Raw genomic sequence first — 9,652 nt, 5'->3', positions numbered from 1 at the left:
TCGGGGGGGGCTCCACTTCGTTAAAAATAACCCTACCCACCCTATGTCAGAGGTGTGGAGTGGATCTCACTTCACGTGGAAAGTTGCAAACCCAAGTGGAACAGTACAACGGCGGAAGTACATGCGTGGAGACAGTATGTTCCGCCCCTTCTGCGGGGGGGCTCCACTTTGTTAAGATATAACCTAACTCAAACTATGTCCGAGGTGTGGAGTGGATCTCGCTTCACGTGAAAAGTCGCAAATCCATATGGAATCGTATATGTACTACAAAGCACATGCTTAGATGAGAGGACAGATATATGTATAGTAAGATTTAGAATTGATCATTTTTCTCGAAAACTATCACTCGTACAGTAAAAATAAATAGGACATAAAATGTATGTTTTAAAGAGATCTACAACTTTTGTTTAAAACATTTTTCAAAATTTTTAATATTTGTGTCTGAAAATTATATATAATTGGTCGACATTGTTTTTTTAATAACTTTTTAACACACAACGTCCGCAGGCTAAAATCTTTTGCAGGTAACTCAGGTGGATGACCTCTATAATATATGTCAAGCCCAAGGTTATTGGAGGTGGGTGTCCTAATCTAAATAATTACCCAAATAAAATAGTGAAAACGAAAAGACAGTGTGATCGATAACTTCCTTCACCCTGAACGACGGAACATTTTGGTGCCTCCTGTGAGGTGACAGCCCACGGCGACAGAGATCCTAGTTACCAGCCATCTGCAAGCCCTCGTCAAGTCAAGTCCAACGGATCAACGAGGAAAGGGACAGTACTCAACAAAAAGGTCAGAGTAAATCGTTCAATTCCCATTCCATCCCGATACCTTTCATAATGTCGCAGAGGGTCAAGCTCCTTGTACAAAAACGGACTTCTTTGAAGTCCTAGATTACTAATTTCATAAAACTTCTCGATAAAGAAAACCCAGACGCCGTGAGACTACGAAGCACGCGTTTGACCGACCTATATCACGCGTTTGAAGAACATAACGACGAACTCGCCGTGTTAGAACCGAAGGAGAGCCATCAGGATGAATTCGAAAGGATTCAGGAACGATTCTATTCTCTAGCCGGCAGAATCGAAAATATTATAAACCCAGTAATTGCGGACGTGAGTACGGGCACGGCGAGCGTAGATGCTCGAAGTGATAATACGGCTTCGACTACTAACAGACGAAGAATTAAGCTACCGGAGGCACCATTACCAAAATTCGACGGTAAATTTGAGAGCTGGTTGTCGTTCAAAAACACGTTTCACAGCATGATAGGGTCGTAAACAGATTTAACTGATATAGACAAATTATATTACTTAAAATCCGCATTAACAGGCGAGGCCGCAAATAAGATAAAGATTTTTGAGATCGGCGGGATAACGTATTCAAAGGCGTGGAGCTTATTAGAACGGTCTTATAAGGTTAAACGAATTTTGATTTCACGACATCTTTCTTTAATCTTAAATTTACCCGCGTCGGAAAAAGAGAACACAAGCGAATTAACGAGACTTGCCGATGATATGCAACAACACATCGCGTCGTTAAATTCATTAGGAATATCCGTCGGACCCGAAATGATCATACATCTGTTGGAAACTAAGTTACCGAAATCCGCGTTAGAAAAATGGGAAGCGACTCTGGAACGAGACGAGCTTCCAACCCTCGACCAACTGTACGAATTCATCTACAAAACCGCGGTCTGTGCATCTAAACGCGAAAGAACGAGGGCTGATACGGACAAAAATAAGGGTGAACCGTTAATTAAAAGAAAACGAGGTAATCCATCAAATCAGGCATTCGTCGCGAGCGTGTCGCGTAACTGTATAGTATGCAAAAATAAACGGCATCCGTTATATTTGTACGACGGATTTAAGCAGATGCCCATTCCGAAGCGCATAGATACAGTAAAAAACGCGAAGGTGTGTTATAATTGCTTGCGCTCGCATCGCGATACCCCTTGTAAGTTTTCCAGTTGCACCATTTGTCAAAAGCGACACAACACATTATTACATTTAGATAATTATTTCCGCACGAATAAAGCCATTATCGCTAAACCTGATACCACACAAACCGTTTGACTAACCGAACCGTTCGATCGCATAACAGCAAATCTTTCAATGATCATCCACTTACCTGCACCGCAATTGTTAACGAGCGCGATAGTTCACATCCGCGGTCGTAACGGCAATATTACAAAATGTCGTGCTCTATTAGATACGTGCGCTACGGCAAACTTTATCGCGGAATCCCTGCTGAAACAATTAGATGTACGCGTACACAAACATTCGTTACCAATCGGTGCGATCAACGATATGAGCACTACATCAAAGGGGTCGGTGCGAATCACCATACAATCAATACACGATGACTTCCGAAAGGATCTAACGTGTTTAATAATTCCTTCCATCGTAGATGTAAGTCCATTGGAAACCTTTCCGCGGCATACAATTAAGATTCCGGCGAACATCAGACTTGCCGATCCGGACTTTCACGTACCGCGTACTGTCGAATTATTAATTGGTTCGGGAGCCACATTATCAATGTTCTCTGTTGGACAAATTAACCTATCGTACGAGAATCACGACTTGTATTTACAAAAAACGCGGCTCGGATGGGTCGTTGTCGGCGGTACGTCATTACAAATCCCGTCAAGAGCAACGTGTCATTTGTCAAATCTCGAAAATCTGTTAAGTAAATTTTGGACGGTTGAAGAAATGGGAACAGATAAGCCAAAGTCAGAAGAAGAGACCGAATGCGAAACACATTTCATCAAAACGGTCGCACGCGACGAAGGCGGACGATATAAGGTTCGTTTACCGTTTCGCAAAATGAATAAGTGTTTAGGCGAATCTCGAACGGCCGCTCTTAATCGTTTATTAGCACTAGAACGCAAACTTAAAACAAATAATACATTAAGGATCGAATATAATCGAGTAATCGAAGAGTATTTAAATTTAAAGCACATGTCATTAGTAGAAAACCCTGACGACGACGGGTATTATTTGCCACACCACGCGATAATTAAAGAGTCCAGCAACACGACCAAGGTCCGTGTAGTTTTCGATGCCTCGGCCAAGACAAACAGTAGCGTATCATTAAATGACATCTTGATGATAGGACCCACCATCCAAGATAAGCTATTCACGCATTTAATTCGATTTCGAACGTACAATTATGTCATAACCGCAGACATTGAAAAAATGTACCGCCAAATCCTATTACACGAAGAGGACCGGCGGTATCAACGAATACTTTGGCGAACAAATGACGGGATTGAAACGTTTGAACTCAATACACTCACATTCGGGGTCTCTTCCTCCCCTTTCCTCGCGATTCGCGTTATTCAAAAACTGGCCGACGACGAACGACATGCATATCCTAAAGCAGCCAAAATTCTTACCGAACACCTATACGTAGATGATCTGTTCCGGCGCGGACGCAGTCGAAGACGCTCGCGCCATTAGAGACAAAATCATCGCGTTATTGAAACAAGGCGGTTTCACCATCCGACAATGGGCGTCCAATAACGAAAGCATCATTGAGGATCTAACAGACAGTGCATTACATTCAAATTTCGTACTGAGAATGGATCGTTCTCTGAAAGCGTTAGGGATAGCTTGGGATGCACGCCATGACAAAATACAATATTCCGTACTTCAGATCGATATTACTAAGAAACCAACGAAAAGAAATACATTGTCAGAGATCGCGAAAATCTTCGATCCGATGGGTTTGGTAGGACCGATTGTTCTGTACGCGAAAAGGTTGATGCAAGATATCTGGCGTCACGGTTTACAATGGGATGAGTCTGTTCCGCAGAGTATATATACAGAATGGAAGGAATTCGCTCAGCAATTAGAATCGATAAATCAAATTACTTTCGAACGCAAATTATTAGCAAATGACTATCATGAGATTCAACTTCACGGGTTTTGTGACGCTAGTAACAACCGGTACGGCGCGTGTCTTTATGTACGCTCAGGTGGAAAACACGGGGATAGAGTCGTCACGTTAATATGCGCTAAATCGCGCGTGTCGCGCCTCTAAAAACAGTCACCATACCGCGTCTTGAGCTTTGCGGTGCATTATTGCTATCACGATTGTATCACGAAGCCAGCAACGCGCTAAACATCGTTCCTACTAAGACTATTTTTGGTCTGACTCAACTATTGTGTTACATTGGCTGAAGGCGCCACCACACATGCTTAAAACATTCGTGGCAAACCGAGTCGCAGAAATCCGTGATCTCACCGGTTCTAAGGAATGGCGGCATATCAAGTCGGAAGACAATCCGGCAGACGCAATATCGAGAGGTCAGTTACCACACGCATTCCTACAAAATAAATTATGGTTTTCGGGTCCGGCCTGGTTAGTTAGTGACGAAGGCGAATGGCCCGATGAAATCATGCAAATCAATGAAATACCCGAAGTAAAGAAAAACACGCGTTTGACAACGACAGCCAGCGATTTCAGGATATTCGATAAATATTCCTCTTACTCGAAATTGCTTAGGATTATAGCATATTGCCTTCGCTTCCGAACTCCCAACAAATACGATCGAACTCTACTCGTACATATTGTTACGCCCGGCTCCGCCGTCCACACAACACCTCGCGCACTCGCGCACTCGTCGGCTCAACTTTCGCTCGCGGCGCACGCCACCGGGCCGCAAAGAAATCAACAAAGATTGGAAATCAACAAGGAAACTTTATTCGCTAAAGAACATACGTCTGTACTCTCGAAGAGCTCAGAGACAAAATCAGAAAATCAATAAACAACAACCGCGCATCGGTCCTTCGCGACCGATCTTTTAATCCGCCGCGACTTCAGCCCGCGGCTGGCGCGCATTCTCAGGGCGTCGCATCCGAGCACGGGCGTAACACTACCCCTGGCTTTCTGGCAGCTTCTTTCCGACATCAGACTTGGATCCCAGACCAGCGTCCCCGGAGGAGAGCCATCCAGACTCCTCCCCCCATAGCTGGTTCCAGGGCATCCTCTTCCTGCCGGAATTCCAGACCAGCGTCCCCGGAGGAGAGCCAACCGGACTCCTCCTCCCATAGCTGCCTCCAGGGCATCCTCTTCCTGTCTGAACTCTGCCAAAAAAATAACTCCGCACTCTGCGGAACCCGCATGCCGCTCGACGACGTCCTACTTGATTCCTCTTGCGCACTTGACTCTTCCCTGAGTCGTCTTGTGCGCTTGACTCTTCCCTCTTCGGACAGGGGAGGGGAAACTACACAGGCTCTCCCTGTCCCTGCCCCGGCTTTCGCCCAAAGGCCGCACGGGAAAACCCCGATTCTAAAAACCGTGGGCAGGGCAGTCTTCTTAATTATTAAAGAAAGTCTTCTTTTAGAGCGATCCTCCACTAGGAGTTCCTCCTTAGAGACTTCATCATCGCATGGAATTTTACTAAACCTAAAACAGAAAAACCACACAGAAAACTTTTTGAACAAAAATACAGGGTGTCTATATTTACACGGGCTCCGTTCCCTAACATTAAACCCTTCTTGGGGAATTTCCCGGAAAAGTTGACCTCCCCCATTGAGGTCAACTAGTCCTCGTTTTCCTTTGCGACAGGACACTCCGAGCGGAAATGCCCGACTTTCCCGCAGGACCAACACTTGCGTCCGTAGGACGGATTTCTTTTCGCGCCAACCCTCGAGCGTTCCCTTCCTTTTCTTTCATTGAGGACTTTTTGCCGCTCCCGTTCTCCAACCCTTCCTCTGTAGCTTTCCTTTCTTTAATAGCACCGCTCCCATAAAAATTCCCTTTTCCCCTTTCGAAACTTCCCCCTTGAATTATTTTAATCACTTTCGCTCTTTCGACGGCCAAATTCAAAGACGAAATTCCTTCCAATTGAAGGGTTCGCCTTGTAAAACCATCATAGACACCCGAAACAAACTGTGCACAAGCAATTTTATCGCGAACGTCGTGGGGGCACTCCGCGTAAGCGAGGCGCGAAAGCCTCTCTAACTCTGTACCGTACGCGGCCAAATCTTCACCGAATCTCTGTTTTCGATTAACAAATTGCGTATAGCAATTTTGGGATAAATATACCTCTCCGAAACGTAACTCGAGCTTAGACTTAAGTTCCGAAAACTCAAGATTAGTCAAATCCTCAACCGTCTCTAAAACCGAACGCGCCTTCCCTCGTAAGCACGAAGCGAGTACCACGGTCTTTGTGGCATCTGCCCAACAGTTCGCACGCGCGATTAGTTCGAACTGTGAAAGAACTCGCAACGAAGTGGTACCGTCGAATGTGTCGGGCTTTATTTTAAACCCGAGCTCCGATCGCGGATAACTGTTACTAAACGCGTCCGCGTTTGCGCTTCGCGTTTCGAAATCCCCGGCGGCTCTGTTATTGGATAGACTTATCTGGGAGGTCCGTAAAAGCTGCAGCTCCTCATCCCGTTGGCGAAGCGTCGCTCGAAGTTCTTCTTCCTTTCGCGCCTGATCTTCGCGCATCCCGCTATCTCCTGCAGCAGTCCTTGTAGGAATTGCGCCTCCATAACGGGCTCCGCAGCGTCCGCTGGGGGAGAACGCGCTCGAGCTCTTTTCCTCCTCGGGGCAGCCGTTGCTCGTCTTCACTCGTCCGATCGGACTAGCCCCCAAAATGTTACGTCCGGCTCCGCCGTCCACACAACACCTCGCGCACTCGCGCACTCGTCGGCTCGACTTTCGCTCGCGGCGCACGCCACCGGGCCGCGAAGAAATCAACAAGGAAACTTTATTCGCTAAAGAACATACGTCTGTACTCTTGAAGAGCTCAGAGACAAAATCAGAATATCAATATACAACAACCGCGCATCGGTCCTTCGCGACCGATCTTTTACTCCGCCGCGACTTCAGCTCGCGGCTGGCGCGCATTCTCAGGGCGTCGCATCCGAGCTCGGGCGTAACAATATAAACGAAATCAACGAAGCCAAAAGGCGAATATTAAGAATTTTTCAAACCTCTCAATTTTCTAGCGAGATCAAGGAACTAAAAAATAAGGTAAATAAAGGTAGAATCGCGAACTTAAATCCATTTCTGGATGATGACGGTCTGCTACGTGTGGGAGGACGTCTCAAGAAATCGAACTTAGCCTTTTCACAAAAACATCCGATATTACTATCTAGTCGACATCATTTAATCGATAATATCATTCGCGAAACTCACGAAAGACATCATCACGCGGGCATTCAGAGGACCTTATACATCTTACGACACAAATTTCGAAATCAAGTTCGCAAAATAATACGCACTTGCACGCGTTGCTATCGATTTAACGCAGATGCAGCTGTATATAAAATGGGAGATCTTCCAGCGGTGCGCGTACGCGAAGCAACACCATTTGCCAACACTGGCATCGATTTTTGTGGCCCTTTTCACATAAAAGAAAAGAAATATCGCAATCGGAATCGTATTAAGGTATACATATGTGTGTTTGTGTGTATGTCTATTAAGGCTATACATCTCGAGGTTGTAAGCGACTTGTCCTCTGACGGCTTTTTGGCAGCACTGCGACGATTTGTTGCGAGACGAGGCTTACCAACCAATGTCTACTCCGACAATGGGACAAATTTCGTAGGCGCGAATAATCAATTGAAGGAGTTATACGCTTTGTTCAATTCTCAAAAACACAGAGACCTAGTCTACAGATTCGCTAACGAGCGACGCATCAACTGGCATTTCATGGGAGAGGTTCAATTGCGCACAGTACAATTGGACACGATGCAATTGCACACAGTGCTATTAGGCACATAATGTTGCGCACAGTTCTTTTGCGCACCGTTCATTTGGACACAGTTCTTGTGCGCACCGTACAATTGGACACCGTTGCTTTTGAACACAGGTTATCGAAATATAATTTAAAACACACAGACACACGCGTATGCATGTAGAGCCCTGTTTGGAAATTTTGCTAATTTATAAATAATAAATCTTTCTAAATCAGCGTTTGTTCAATTGGACAGTTCTTTTAAGCACAGTTCAGTGTCGCACAGTTCAGTGTCGCACAGTTCAGTGTCGCACATTTCAGTTTCGCACATTTCACTTTCGCACAATTCAGTGTAGATGCACACAAGAATATTCTGCTTTACAAAATAGTTGATTTCACTTAATTTGTTTTTCTAATTCTTGATTACTTCACCCTGTATCTGTTACATGTGCAATGACACTGAACTATGCGAAACTGAACTGTGCGAAAGTGAACTGTGCGAAACAGACATGTGCGAAACTGTAATGTGCGAAACTGAACTGTGCGACACTGGACTGTGCTACACTGGACTGTGCGACACTGGACTGTGCGACACTGGACTGTGCGACACTGAACTGTGCGTAAAAGAACTGTCCAATTGAACAAACGCTGATTTAGAAAGATTTATTATTTATAAATTAGCAAAATTTCCAAACAGGGCTCTACATGCATACGCGTGTGTCTGTGTGTTTTAAATTATATTTCGATAACCTGTGTCCAAAAGCAACGGTGTCCAATTGTACGGTGCGCACAAGAACTGTGTCCAAATGAACGGTGCGCAAAAGAACTGTGCGCAACATTATGTGTCCAATAGCACTGTGTGCAATTGCATCGTGTCCAATTGTACTGTGCGCAATTGAAGGCTTCTCGCATTTCATACCGCCAGCCGCACCTCACTTTGGCGGCTTATGGGAATCCTCGGTGAAGATATTCAAACACCATGTCAAACGTGTAGTAGGGGACTCTCTTTTCACTTTCGAAGAGCTGAACATATTCACAGTTGAGGTCGAAGGTATCTTAAACTCGCGTCCTATAATGTCCTTATCATCCGTCCCGAACGATTTACTCGCATTATCTCCCGCTCACTATTTGATCGGTAAACCGCTAACCGCCCTTCCGGAAGACGATTTATCTACTGTTCCAGCTAACCGATTATCTGCGTGGCAGCACATCGCCAAGGTCCGACAAGACTTCTGGAAACATTGGAGTCTTGAATATTTGAACGAGCTTCAGACACGTAGGAAATGGATCAAGAACGGACCGAACCTCAACGTCGGAACTGTCGTTCTTGTAAAGGACAAGAATTTGCCATGTACTTAATGGCTTTTGGGCAGAATCGCAAGATTACATCCAGGTGCTATATTATACTATAATATACATATACTATATTATACATATACATGGTCTGTCCTTAAAGTAGTCGGACTGAGTCAATTACAAAATATTTATTGACAGAAATAATATATGCGCTCAATATTCTTCAAAGTAGGACCCTTCTGCATCCACACACCGCTGGCAGTGGGATTTCCAGCCCTCTTACGCTTCCTGGAAGGCGGCAGCCGGAATGCTGTTGAGCTGCCTCGTCACGGCCTGTTGTAACGCTTCCACCGAGCCGTGACGGTGTCCTTTCAGGGCGGTTTTGAGGCGGGGGAAGAGGAAAAAGTCTGGTGGGGCAACGTCGGGACTGTAGGGTAGCTGAGGCAGGGTTGCAATGTTGTGTTGGGCCAGGTACATCGCCACGCGGAAGGCTGTGTGGCTCGGCACATTGTCGTGATGGAGCCGCCAGGAGTTGGCGATGGCTGGGCGGACGCGGATGATGCGTTTTCTCAGCCGTTCAAGGACCTCCACGTAAAAAACTGCATTAAGGGTTTGTCCCTATGGCACAAATTCCCTGTGGTTCACTCTTTTTGAATC

This window comes from Vollenhovia emeryi, unplaced genomic scaffold (genome assembly GCF_000949405.1).
Source record: "Vollenhovia emeryi isolate VEMERY1.0 unplaced genomic scaffold, V.emery_V1.0 DF939458.1, whole genome shotgun sequence".
NCBI classification, from domain to species: domain Eukaryota; kingdom Metazoa; phylum Arthropoda; class Insecta; order Hymenoptera; family Formicidae; genus Vollenhovia; species Vollenhovia emeryi.
The sequence above is the reverse complement of the archived record's forward strand: the minus strand, read 5'-3'. Positions refer to the sequence as shown.